This window comes from Oncorhynchus mykiss, chromosome 18 (assembly GCF_057628025.1).
Source record: "Oncorhynchus mykiss isolate SJ-2025 chromosome 18, ASM5762802v1, whole genome shotgun sequence".
Taxonomy (NCBI): Eukaryota; Metazoa; Chordata; class Actinopteri; order Salmoniformes; family Salmonidae; genus Oncorhynchus; species Oncorhynchus mykiss.
Window position 1 is genome coordinate 36,077,163 of NC_143039.1, and position 14,950 is coordinate 36,092,112.

General features: G+C 40.8%; 1 pseudogene across 1 annotated transcript in view; it reads right to left on the reverse strand.

Moving 5' to 3' along the window:
- Nucleotides 1-14,950, reverse strand: part of LOC110495963 (partitioning defective 3 homolog B-like) — a 194,584-nt pseudogene that overhangs the window by 143,490 nt on the left and 36,144 nt on the right. The window contains exons 3-4 of the transcript XR_016488178.1: nt 11,611-11,616; nt 5,086-5,181 (exon numbers count right to left, since the gene is read on the reverse strand). The product of XR_016488178.1 is annotated as a partitioning defective 3 homolog B-like (transcript). The remainder of the gene's footprint in view (nt 1-5,085; nt 5,182-11,610; nt 11,617-14,950) is intronic.

The following is a 14,950-nucleotide window of genomic DNA, read 5'->3' on the forward strand; positions in this document are numbered from 1 at the left end:
TAGCAAGTGTCTTCACTGACATTTTCAAACTCTCCCTGTCCGAGTCTGTAACACCAACATGTTTCAAGCAGACCATCATAGTCCCTGTGCCCAAGAACACTAAGGTAACCTGCCTAAATGACTACTGACCCATTGCACTCACGTCTGTAGCCATGAAGTGTTTTGAAAAGGCTGGTCATGCCCCACATCAACATCATTATCCTAGAAACCCTAGACCCACTCCAATTTGCTACTGCCCCAACAGATCCACAGATGATGCAATCTCTATTCAACTCAACACTGCCCTTTCCCACCTGGACAAAAGGGACATCTATCTATGTGAGAATGCTATTCATTGACTACAGCTCAGCGTTCAACACCATAGTGCCCTCAAAGCTCATCAATAAGCTAAGGACCCTGGGACTAAACACCTAGCTCTGCAGCTGGATCCTGGACTTGACTGGCCGCCCCCAGGTGGTAAGGGTAGGTAACAACACATTCTCCCTGCTGATCCTCAACACAGGGGCCCCTAAGGGGTGCGTGCTCAGTCCCCTCATGTAATCCCTGTTCACTCATGACTGCATGGCCAGGCACAACTCCAACACCATCATTACGTTTGCCGTTGACAACAGTGGTAGGCCTGATAACCAACAACAAGACAGCATTTAGGGAGGAGGTCAGAGATCTGGCCGTGTGGTGCCAGGCAACAACCTCTCCCTCAATGTGATCAAAACAAAAGGAAATAATTGTGGACTACAGGAAGAGGACAGAGCACGCCCCCATTCTCATCGACGTGGCTGTAGTGGAGCAGGTTGAGAGCTTCAAGTTCCTTGGCGTCCACATCACCAACAAACTATCATGGTCAAAGCACACACAGACAGTAGTGAAGAGCGCAAGACAAAACCTATTCCTCCTCAGGAAACTGAAAAGATTTGGCATGAGTCCTCAGATCCTCAAAAAGTTCTACAACTACACCATCGAGAGCATCCTGACTAGTTGCATCACTGCCTGGTATGGCAACTGCTCGGCCTCCGACTGCAAGGGTAGTGCATACGGCCCAGTACATCACTGGGGCTAAGCTTCCTGCCATCCAGGACCTCTATACCAGGCATTGTCAGAGGAAGGCCCTAAAAATTGTCAAAGACTCCAGCCACCCTAGTCATAGAAGGTTCTCTCTGCTACCGCACGGCAATCGGTACCAGAGCGCTAAGTCTAGGTTCAAAAGGCTTCTCAACAACTTCTACCCCCAAGCCATAAGACTCCTGAACAGCTAATCAGATGGCTACTCAGACTATTTGCATTGCGCCCCCCCCCCCCCCCCCCTCCTGCTCTTCTCTGTTTATTATCTATGCATAGTCACAGTAACTCAACATACATATTACCTCAATTATCTCGACTAACTGGTGCCCCCGTAGCCTTGCTATTTTAATTTTACTGCTGCTCTTTATTTATTTGTTACTTTTTACTTAACACGTATTTTTCTTAAAACTGCAATGTTGGATAAGGGCTTGTAAGTAAGCATTTCACTGTTGTATTCGGTGCATGTGACAAATAACATTTTATGATTTAATAGAATGAATATATAATGTTATTCTTTATGGATAACACCAAGCCTATACCACCATCTGCCTCCTGGGCCCTGCTTCTGTTACTATAGTCACTGAGATAAACTGTTGTGGGACATTGTTGGATGGGTGGCAAAGCTGTAAGTATTTAAATGACTGCGCAGGTAGCTCCCTCCTCTCCTCTGTGGTGTGTCCCACGCCCCTTGGTGCTCCGGGGGGCCACATATACAGATACAGCCTCCCTCCTCCCTCCCATCTTTCTGCATTCCCCTCATCATTCATCAGGCAGGCCTGAATATTCATGAGGAGACTTGTGGCCGGTGTTCCTGACTTGGAGGTTAATGGAGCCCCTGGCGTGTGTGTGTACTGTTATCAAATCACTCCTGCCCCTCATCAACCACCAGTGGAGCGATAGCTACGCGACACCCATACAGCACTATGCTAACCTCCTAGCCCACGGCTCCACAGGTAGGATAGTAAAGGGTGTAAAGGGCTCGCTAGTCGCTACGCTAGCAGACAAATAGACGACGATTATCTACCATTAGCATCTGTGGCTAACGCGGCACACATACTGTGCGGTGGACGATCTCGCGATGGGCGCCTCATAGATCATTGATGGAGAGGGGAGTGCTGCTGGGAATGAGAGGACAAAAGCGATAAAGATAACTTTTTTCATCACAGAGAGGAGTAATAATAAACCATTGACATAGGCTGCGTTCCAAATGGCACTCTATTCCTTTGTAGAGCATTCCTTTTGACCAGGGCTCATAGGGTTTTTGTCAAAAGTACTTTCAAGTTTTATTAGTCATTTATACAGGATATGCATGATATACATCGTCCAACGAAATGCTTACTTTGCATGTCCCTTCTCGACAATGTAAAAGCAATAATAATAAAAATGTAAGAATACGAACAAAGTAAATGGCAGTAAATTGGGTAGGGCAGGGGATCAATTGAGCCGTGTAACAGGTGTGGTAGCAGCAAGTTGTGATGTGTGTGTGTGTAGCATGAATGTACTGCTACTGAGTGTACAAAACACTAGGAACACCTGCAATTTCCATGACGTAGATTGCCCGAGGTGAAAGCTTTAATCCCTTATTGATGACACTTGTTAAATCCACTTCAAATCCGTGTATTTGAAGGGGAGGAGACGGGTTAGAAAAAATGTGTTAAGCATTGAGACATGAATTGTGTATGTGTGCCATTCAGAGAGTGAATGTGCAAGACAAAATATTTAAGTGCCTTTGAACGCAGCATGGTAGTAGGTGCCAGGCGCACCAGTTTGAGTGTCAAGAACTGCAACGCTGCTGGGTTTTTCATGCTCAACTTGGCACAACTGTGGGAAGTATTGGAGTCATGGTGGGCCATCATCCCTGTGGAACGCTTTTGACACCTTGTAGAGTCCATTACCTGACGAATTGAGACTGTTCTGAGGGCAAAAGGGGGTGCAACTCAATATTAGAAAGATGTTCATAATATTTTGTACACTCTGTGTTCACGTGTGCGTACGTCTGCGCGCTTGTTTGCATGAGTGAGTGAACATGTGCTAAGATGCAGAGAATCAGACAGATGGTCAGTTCAGGTGTTCAGCAGTCTGATGGCTTGTAAATAGTACTGCACTTTATAGGAAATAGAGTGGAATTTGGGACACATCCAGTCACAGAAAGACATAATACGTAATCAAGCTTAATTACATAAGGTTTATCAGAGTAGGATTGCTGATCTCAGATCAGTCGTGTCTTTTTAGAACATACTGAATAAGATTGCATGGACATGAGGAACCTGATCCTAGATCAAGCACTCAAAGATGCCTTTCTGTAAGGGACAACACTATTGGCAGAGGCTTCGAGTGTTTTTAACAGTAAAGCAAGTACATGCTTGCTCTGCCATCCCGCTTATAATGTGCTAAACAATAGAACACAAACAACCCTCAATGAACAATGTGATGAGGAGTCAATAGGTTACAGCACCTTAAGCTTTCAAGTCATCACCTGGGCGCTTACCATGGCTTACACGTGGATATCCTCTAGTACTAATAGTAAAGAACACATAACACCAACAGTAACAGCATGTTTAGAGTTTTACATAACTTTACAGTAGGCCATCCTAGCTTTTACCGACATTCGGGCATGTAATATCGCTCAACCCTCCTCTCACTCATAAACAAGGCCTTGTAAAACAACGATTCAACACAATTCCCCTACCTTTTACATTTACTTTATGTTAGTGTTCTTATATTTCATTGTTGTTGTTGCATTGTCGAGAAGGAACCTGCAAGTAAGCATTTTGTTGGACGGTGTATACCATGTGCATCCCCTACATACAACTAATAAAACTTGAAACTAATATCTCGATAAAAATGACCACAGAGCATATCACAAAATAAAGAGTTTTTTATTTTTTTTAAGTTAGCGACCGAGTTCAAGCATCTATTATTTACCCCCTTGTCCCTTCAATATTCAGAACTAATTATACTTTCATATTGAATCCTGGAGGCACAGGACAAGTACAGTGCGTTACACTCGCCCAGTAAGTTTTAAACATAAATTGTTATTGCAGAACACAGCACCGCCACCGAATGAACATGAATATTCCATTTGGTATTCTGTTCTTGCTGAGTAAGTGTTGGTAATTTATCATTCTATTCTGCTTCCCGCTTTATGAAAATGGATTACAAGCAGTTATTAGCACATCTTAGTAGTGCATAATGCCAAATTAGGAGGAAATGTAAAACCATATCCATTTTCTTTCTTCCTAGAAAGTGGAGCAGTTTGTGTGGGTGGGTACGTTCGTGCGTACACAGCAGGTGAAGGGGACCACACAGGAAAGGCATGATACACTAACAATGCTTGCCCATCCTCTGATTCTCACACCAAAACATTGATCCCTATCTGATGAACTTCCCTTTCCTCATGGTTCAGTTGTTTCAGAGTGAAAAAGAAAAAAAGCATGAACAAGATTAACTGCAAAACACTAAGTGGTAATAACTAAACCCTGCCTCTTAGTGAGATGTATGATGCAATCCATCATGAACCAACCAACCACTGTCAGACAGACCAGATAAGCAAGTCCACAGAGTTGGCAGCACATACTACAGTCATAGTTTACAAATTGCTGTATGTACGCACATGGCACGGCTTGCTTGCCTCTGTTTGAAAGCCAGCAATTAATTTCTGCGTCTCGCTGTCATCCCTTTATGACACTTACACTGAAAGAGGGGGAGGTAATCATGATAAAGGTGTTTAGGCAATGAGAGATATGACCACTTTCTCCAACCCAGTCTGTGAGAGGTTACATGTGTGTTGTGTTAATACCAGGCACTGAGTTGTACTATTCTGCTCACCTGCTCCGGGGTGAAGTGTACCCTAGGTACAGATCTAGGATCAACTTCCTCTTCCACACTCATAACCTTAACCATTAGTGGGGAAAACGCGTAACTGACCAAAGATCAGAGTCTAGGTCAGACACAGGCTCCACCTAGGTGGAGACACAGGCAAATATTTTCATGATGTATATTAATGTTGACATCATTGGCCCTTACCTTGTCTCGGTCCTCCACTAGGTCAGTAAGCAGATCATCCAGGTCCAAGATGCCCCCGTCACAGTACTCCACGTGGAGGGTTCGAACCAGGAAGTCCTCCCCATTCTGGTAGGTACACAGAAAACATGGACACATTAGCATGATAAGAACCTGATTGGGTGGTTATTGGGTAAAAACACACTTTATGGTCCTGTATGGCTCAGTTGGTAGATCATGGAGCTTGTAACGACAGGTTTGTGAGTTTCAATCCCGGGGCCACCCGGGATGTATGCACACATGACTGAGTCACTTTAGATAAAAGCATCCGCTAATTGGTATACAATTACACTTCTGAAAAGCAGTTAGTTGAAATGGTACCATTTGCAACCTGCTAATATGAATACAGTAAACTGCAATAAAAGTGTAATTTCAACAAACCTTCATAAGACAAAACTGGGTTATGAAGCGCAAAATGGCTGCACACTGTTTCATCTCTGGGGCGGCAGGGTAGCCTAGTGGTTAGAGCGTTGGACCAGTAACCGGAAGGTTGCGAGTTCAAACCCCCGAGCTGACAAGGTACAAATCTGTCGTTCTGCCCCTGAACAGGCAGTTAACCCACTGTTCCCAGGCCGTCATTGAAAATAAGAATTTGTTCTTAACTGACTTGCCTGGTTAAATAAAGGTAAAAAAAAATAATAATAAAAATAAAAATCTTTACACATTCAGAAATATGGTTGGGAAGAGAATTACACATTGTGTAGGTCTTGCTTTTGTTAACTTGCCTCATTATTATTTCATAACAGGTAATCAAAATGTATGACAATAGCCAAGTACAGTAGTTGTGTTTGTGTATGTGATGTATGTGGGGCGTGTGTGTGTGTGTGTGGGGGGGGGGGGGGGGGGGGGGGTTAGAAAGGAACGAGTGTAGTGGGCCATTCCTGAAATGTCACTATGGCAACACAGGTCTGAGAACGCATAGGAACCATATTCCTGGTATTGTCACAGAGAACAAGGTTCGGTTTCAGTTCGATTACGTTTTCGATAATATTTTTTTACATTAAATGCACTATGCATTTTGTGGGTTGGAATGCTGTAACACAGAATAAAACAATTAATAAAAAGTCCCATGATGGTACTGACTATCCATTACGGCTTATCACTTATTAATCATAATTTATTCATATTACTATATTAAAATATTTCAGTTGTTGTGTATGCACCGATGACATTTTTTGGCGTATACAGATATCAGCTATTTCCTTGCCAAAAAAAACGATACCGATATAAAAAAAATGTAGAGGCCTTTTAAGCATTCTAGTACACTTAAATAATTAACACACACACACACACACACACACACACACACACACACACACACAGTGGTCTAAGGCACTGCATCTCAGTGCAAGTGGCGTCACTACAGTCCCTGGTTTGAATCCAGGCTGCATCACATTCGGACGTGATTGGGAGTCCCATAGGGCGGCGCACAATTGGCCCAGCGTCGTCCAGGTTTGGCCTGGGTAGGCCGTCATTGTAAATAAGAATTTGTTCTTAACTGACTTGCCTAGTTAAATAAAAGGTTACAATTTCAAGTGGCAACCTCGCTAATACTTCCTCACAAGGATTCCTAATTCATTGCTAACAATAATGAAAATGACTGCAGTTTCTACTGGTCATTGTTTTCAGGCTGGTTGTATTGGTGCTAGCTTAGGTGCCAAGCTAAAGCTAGCTACCCCAGAAGTTGCGGTCGAACAAATTATGCTTTATTACCAACGCAGTATTGTAAACACATCGTTCGTGGCCGGTGTTTGCTTGTTTCCATAGTTTTTTTATACAGCTTTGACAGTGCTACTGACACGCAAAGACCCAAACAGCATTCTATAGTATGCATGTCGTGAAGCTAATAGCAGTGACGCCATTACTGTGTAACTCCGGTAGGGCAACATCGGAAAAATAGCACACTTAGTAGTGTTAACCGGTGCTCGACCAGACGGCGAAAGCCAACGTCACCCACGACAGAAGAACGGTCAAGGGCAGTGAATTCCATCATCTTGGCTTTAATGGATTTTGCCTTTTGAGTTGTCTCGCTGAAATGTTCTTACTTTTTCAAATGACTGCTTGACTTGTTGACTGCTCGATCCACACAGCAGACATTGTGGGCTAGTTAAGAAATGCTGTGTTGAATGTACAGCGCAAAATTTCAAGTAGGGTTATTACGTCATGTACCTGTCAGCTTTGGCATCGGTTTTGTACATCGGCGTTAAACTAGACATACCGATTCCGATATGTTCACCGATATATCGTGCATCCCTAGTATATTACATTTTGTTTTATTTGATGACTTTATGATTATTTTATTCCAAGTCATCTCATCTCTATAGAGCTGCAGCCTACACAGCCTCTACCACATTTTCTGAGCTAAACGATGTAGAATATTGGCCTGTTGGAAACTACAACTCCCTACTACGTTGCACAGTTTGGGCTTGATCCGATTTATCTCTAGAAATACTCAGCAATGTGTGCATCTAGCTCACAGAAAATCATGAAATGGAATTCAAATAATTGAACAGACATTGGTCAATTAATTGTTTTTAAAAAACTAAAAAATAACACTACTAAACAGTATTGTCTGAGAGGTGGCCACACAATACTAGCTTCCCCTTTTTGTGGCCAACAGGTCACATGCACAAAACTGGTGCATTGGCATTTTCCAGCCATAACGCCAGGTTTGGCAATTTACCTGTTTTATATCAGCTCGCTTGCGCTCAGATGGGCGGGGTGGAAATATTTGAGGTGTGTCCTGCTCATTTCAGGCAGTGCTAATTGGGATATTTAAGACCAACCAAAAGCTGGTTTTAGCGGTAACGAAGTTGGTTATGGGCATGAATTTTGACAGCGGAAACGCAGCCTATCCATACTGTCCATATACACATGGAACAAGAGTCGCGTAATGTGCTTTTGGTGCCTGTGGTTAGAGCCTAGTGGTTAGAGCGTTGGACTAGTAACCGGAAGGTTGTGAGTTCAAACCCCCGAGCTGACAAGGTACAAATCTGTCGTTCTGCCCCTGAACAGGCAGTTAACCCACTGTTCCCAGGCCGTCATTGAAAATAAGAATTTGTTCTTAACTGACTTGCCTGGTTAAATAAAGGTAAAATAAAAATAAAATAAAAAATAAAATATTTAGAAACATAATCTAACGTTTTTTCCCAAGGATAGCCTCCCCACCTCTCAATTAAAGTTTTTTTGTGTCTGCCCAAAGCAATCGCAAAGTAGTCAAGACCGTCAATAAAGGCTTTGGCTCCTGAGACTGCTTGGAAATAAATCTTAACCATCAAAGCTTTATTAAAAATATGAAACAGTGAGCTGACATTCCCTTTTAATCAATCTATTGTAGGCAGGGGCACATTATTTTAGCCATGCAGGTCCCAGTTAGGATGTGCATAAAACCCTCCATAGTTTGCATTGTTTTAATTTTATATGCCCATGGGGGAAAATGATGGTGCCTGTAAGTGTGACATAGCCCATTTAAAACAAGTGGTTTCATTTGTTTAGAAAGTTATTTTTTTCCCTTTTTTCAAAAACGTATTTAATCTTGCTTCTTGACAAGGTTTGGCATGTCCATGCTCAGCCATAATGCAATTTACAGTGAGCCTAGCCCCTATATCATTGTGAATGCTATTGAAGCCATGCAATTACTTAATGTGGACTGCAAATGGGTTTAAGTTAGTTCTATATTTTGTTATTTAGTTTCTGTAATCCATTTAACAAACTATAAACGGACTAACATTGGAATTAGAGTTGATTCCAAGGCAATACATAAAAGACCGTAAATACACAACATGAAGCAACCACATATTTCGCCATGGATCCCATTCTGATTGCCTGTGAGGGACACACCCACAACTTGCTAATTATCAAAACCCAACCCTTTCGCACCAACGTCAGCAAGTACGGCGATAATTGTGATAGTGAAAATTGTAAAATAATTTGACACACCCCTGAACCTATAGTGCTACCGCCTGCGCTTAGATATACCAATGCGTTAGGTTAGAGTCCCTAATGTTACACAGAGAATAAGTGTAAAGCTTTATACAACACAAATCAAATAAGAGTTGAGAAAAGTTTTAGGTGTGTTTGGACCAACCAACCACACACACACCCACCCAGTGGGAGCAGAGAAACAGATTTAGGCTTACACAGATCCTCTCTCACACACGCACATCAAAACAAGGACCCAGCTGTAGGCCATCTAGTCTCCAGGCATAGCACGAATACCTCCCTTGAAAAACAGGTTTCACCTGTGGGAAGACACGCACATTTTTCTCCCTGAGCAGGTTCATGGCACAGTTGTAGGAGGGTGATGTTTCCCTTAGGATCACCTTCCCCTCCCCCAATCCTAACCTTAACCATTAGTGGGTAAAATGATAAAGTGACCAAGGATCAGCGTATCGGGGTAAATACACCGGGCAACCTTCAGGAATGGAGACTTAAAGGAAACACCCATAACACTAGAGAGACACTGCACCTGACTGCTCATTCAAATCACTCTGTGCACATTACTACGCATTAGGCATTAGCCTAATTGGCAGTATTTCAGCTAGCTCTCTTGATATATGCATACTCCCATCTGGTTAGGATGCAGATTCTATTGCCAAACATCTCAAGGCTCTTAAATGTAATTATTCTCCTGCGTAGTTTCTACCACTCCTCCTTAATCCTGTCTCACTCGTGACACTTCAATGAGTACAATGAAAAACAAAGCAGGACAGAAAAATCTGTCAGAAGTTCTTGTTGTCAAACTACATAATTCCCATATATCATGGACATTCACATTTCCTGGGTCCCCTTCAAACCAAAAGGGAAATGTGGCAATGGTGGATCAGTCAACACAATAAAAGAATTAGGCCTAGCAGTGACAGTTAGAGGGTACATTTCGTCAAATTACACCGCTAAGTCGCCTATTTGAAGCAATATCTCGAGAGCGGTGAAGCGCGTCACGATTAGTGAAGCACTTCGACACTAAATTTGGGGCGCTGGTTTTTCACACTTTAATCCCCCCCAACACAATTACACAGCTGAAGGTAAATGTGTGGGATTACCGTGAGAGAAGAAAACATATTAATGAACAAGCAAATAGAAAGCTGTGGAGTACCTCAGAGAAAGTACAAGAGAAAGGGAACTGTCATGAATATAGCACTTTAATGTATTATTAGAAGGGAGATGAACAACAGCATATGAAGTTGTGCCTTCCTCTAGCTACTGTAGCTACCGTACATAGGAAGATGTGCTTTGCGCTAGCTACAGTACAGACAGTGAGACTGGTTATAGAAGTGTTGGCACGATAGTGTAAAAAGGGTATTGGAAAAAGCGTGAGTTTGTGAGAACTCAATTTGCATTCTATCCTTGCTGGTTTTTGTGGGCGACCTGAGACATGAAACATAGGTGGGAGGGCATACAAGCTTTTGCCAATTTAATAATGCGCAATTTGCCTAACTGGGTCATGGAAACACTTCAACCACCTTTTTCCCCGACACTGTCGTTTTTTTTCAGGTGTGACGTCATTACTTCCAGCTGTTTTTATTGACGCAAAATTGTTAAATGAAAATGCACGGGAGCAGGCAATTGTCAAATCTATTTTCTATTCAAACTTTATAAATGTCGACAACAGTGGCAGTCGGTGCCGTTTAAGATGAGGGAGGACAATTCTTTTTTTATGAACATGGCCTTTTCTGTTATAGCCTATTGGATGACTTATTCATATTCTATTCACACAGCTCAATGTAACATAGTAGGTAGGTTTAGGCCACTACATGACTAAAATTTCCCCTGTACCCATCACACCGCACGCGCGCACACGTGAGAGCGACCTGCGTTTCATTGCAATTCTAAAGACAAAGGAATTTTCCAGTTGGAACATTATTGAAGATTTATGTTAAAAACGTCCTAAAGATTGATTCTATACATTGTTTGACATGTTTCTACGAACTGTAATATAACTTTTTGAACTTTCGCCTGGACTTGCCCGCGTCTTGTGAGTTTGGATTTGTTTACCAAACGCGCTAACAAAAGGAGGTATTTTGACATAAATGGACTTAATCGAACAACACAAACATTTATTGTGGAACTGGGATTCCTGGGAGTGCATTCTGATGAAGATCATCATATATATTTATAATGATATTTCTGACTCCACAACATGGCGGGTATCTGCATGGTTTGTTTGCTTATTGCAGGGTTTGCTTTTTCCATAAAGCTTTTTTGAAATCTGACACAGCGCTTTCATTAAGTATATCTATAATTCTGTGCATAATAGTTGTATCTTTTATCAAAGTTTAATGAGTATTTCTGGAAATTGATGTGGCTCTCTGAAAATTCGCCGGATGTTTTCGAGGCACAACATTACTGACCATAAAGAGATTTTTGGATATAAATATTAACTTTATCGAACAAAACATACATGTATTGTGTAACATGAAGTCCTATGAGTGCCATCTGATGAAGATCGAAGGTTAGTGATTCATTTTCTCTATTTCTGCTTTTTGTGACTCCTCTCTTTGGCTGGAAAATGGCTGTGTGTGTTTTTGTGACTAGGCTCTGACCTAACATAATCATATGGTGTGCTTTCGCTGTAAAGCCTTTTTGAAATCAGACACGATGGGTAGATTAACAAGAAGTTTCTTTAATTTGGTGTACTGCACTAAATTTCACACTCTGCCTTTTCAGCGGAATGTTGACGAAGGGTTCCGCTAGCTGTAAGAAGTTAAGCATACGTTCAATAACCGAAGCTAATTGTATGGAATTTTTTCTATTAATAATTTACAATTAAACAGCTGTAAAGAAAGACTCTTGTGAAGGCCAAATTACAGAAGAGGAACTTCTTGATGCAATTAAAGCGTTTAAGTCCGGGAAAACTCCAGGGTTGGTTGGATGGCATACCAGTTGATATACTCAGAGGACCATTATTAACATGTTTTCGCCACTCCTATATAAATGGTATATTATCAGACACAACAAGGTGGTCTGATTTCATTATTACTGAAACAGGAATCAAGTGGTAAATATAAAGATCCAGTCCATTTAAACAATTGTAGGCCTCTTACACTTCCTTGTTGTGATGCAAAAATTCTTGCAAAATTCATAAAATGTATTGTCGGATTTTATTCATCCTAATCCCAGTTTTTCTACATGGACGATACATTGGCGATATTATAAGACAAGTACTGGAAATAATAGAACACTATGAAAATTCTGGGAAACAAGGCCTGGTATTCATAGCAGACTTTGAAAAGGCTTTTGATAAAGTATGACTGGAGTTTATATATAAATGCCTGTATATTTACATTGGAGAATATCTTATAAAAACGTGTTAAAGTTATGTTTAGCAACCTAGGTGTAAAATAGTAGATAATGGCTACTTCTCAAAAAGTATTAAACTGCCAAGAGGAGACCGACAAAACATATATTCTATGAGAACATTTCTGAATGATACCACGAAAGAGAGAGAAAGAGAAAGAGAGAGAGAGAAAGAGAAAGAGAGAGAGAGGACTGACGATTCCAACAGAGATCACGACAACACACTGGGCGTAAATACTTTTTGATTGCAATTATTCCCGAATGAGTGTGCATTCATGTGCAAAGGATTGGCATTTCAATTAATATAATTATCAACTGTGTAGTGACTTATTTTGTTCACATCCTTTTCAGTTCACACCCACTTCCCTTTGTCCACAAAGCCGTCATATTGGCTTAGCCCGCTTGGGAACCTCCCCTATCATTTCCTTGTAACCATAAATGTTGTTTGTTTATGCATTTGTGATTATTTAGATAGTTAGTTTTAAAAAATGATTAAGACAATTGGTGTATGGATTATTCATAGTAAAGACAGGGTTCGTGCAGATAACCAACCATTTACGATATTTGGAATGAGACTAATGTGAGGTAAAGAATAATTCATTAATTAGAAAGCTAATAAACAGATATTAAAATATCTGAAAATTATCACTTTGTAATCTGAAGATTTTCCTTGGTGGCCCGACTTCCTAGTGAATAAGATTTACATGATTAGTTTAATCACGTAATAATAATTACAGAGAATTGATTTGAGAAAATAACAGTCTTCACATTAATGACGCCAAAGACACGACAAGAAGGAGAGAAACGCTGGGGCAATTGTGCGCTGCCTTATGGGACTCCCAATCACAATCGGATGTGATACATAATAATAATAATAATAATAATACTCAACTTCGGTTCTAATTTGTAAATACATTTAAACTATAGAATTCTCCCCCTACCCTCCTTCTAGGCAAGTCTATTGTCCAGTTACCTGCTGATAGCCATAATGGCGCTGTACAACGTGACCGTGTGTGTTTGAAATAATATTTTCCAGTAAGCAACAATTTGTTTACCTTCATTAGACAACTTTGATCCAATATTTCTGTAATTCAGTGATATTTATTCCCATAGTAATTTGTTATGGATCCATAACTAAACATTTGCACTTTGAAAGAGCATTTTTATCTTCATTTTATTAACGAAAGCATAAAGATACTGTAAATACTGAAATACTGTACCGCTGTTTTGAGTTAGAAATGTAACGCTTAAGAGTACATAAGCATTGAATACATTGCAGGTGTGTGGATGTTCACACCTACAGTCGCCGGGCTATAAAGAGTCTATTGTCCAGCTAATCAGGCTACAAGTGTTTGAAAACCTGTCCGTTACTACTGTAAATAAAAACACATCTTGTTTCCATTCTTTATTGTAACCACAATGTCACAAATAATTTGTATCTACCTTTCCAATTACTTTTAGAGTTTGGGATTAATTTGATTTATAAACCCTCTGGGTTTCCGTAAGGATGGAATGGAAAATATGGCGCTGTACAGCGTGACGGTCAGGAATAGGCTACACAGTACTGGGCTATTTAGCTAAAGAATTCCTGTGTCGTGCAGGCACGCGGGCGACTGGGGTTTAATTCCACAACGGGCAGGAAGGAGTAGGTTGTCCTTGTAAATAAGAATTTGTTCTTAACTGACTAGCGTAGTTAAATAAAGGTTACACAAAGAGCATAACATTTCTATACCATAATTGTTGTCTAAACAATAACCAAACGGAGACTCAGTCAAAATAAAAATCTCATTGATTTATCAAGATCATTCCCCATGCTTGTCTCAGAGCAGCACAAAACGGTGCTAAAATAGTTGAAGGCTATTGCTTAAAATCCTATTGCTTCTAACTTCATTATGCTCTTTAAATAAATAAAGACCTACACCACTTTTAACAGCACATTACTCAACATTAGTGAGACTCATGTCGCCTACGGTAGACCTACAGTATATCAAAACACATGACGTGACTCTCCGCCAATAATTACATATTGAGGATTGGAAGATTCCAACTTAAAACCCAAAGCCGCCTCATGGGTCTCCCGGTGGTGGCCGGCACAGGTATCTGTAGCAAAGCATTTTGCGTTGCGATTCTGTGACTCAGACAGCTGCGCCACTGGGGAGGCCCCATCCACAAAGTATCAAAATGCAGAGGTGTTAGTAAAGGTGTATTGTCCTACTAATAGCACATAATGGTTAATTATAAGACTATACATGGTGTCCAGGTCATTATAACCAAAACATTTATTAAAGACTATCAGAAAGAATGTCGGTACTTATTTTGATCCACAGCCATGAATGAGTGAGTCACTCAGCTTTATGTAGGTGCCACTATAACTTGATAATATATAGCAATATTTTGGAGGTTACTTCATCTTTAAAAAAAATATGAAAGTGAGCGACTAATCTGAATAAAGGCCTACATCATTTTTGTAAAGGCCAAAAATTGTATTTCTGTTTTTAGAGGAAGAGAAACCCTGGCACAATTGTGCGCCGCC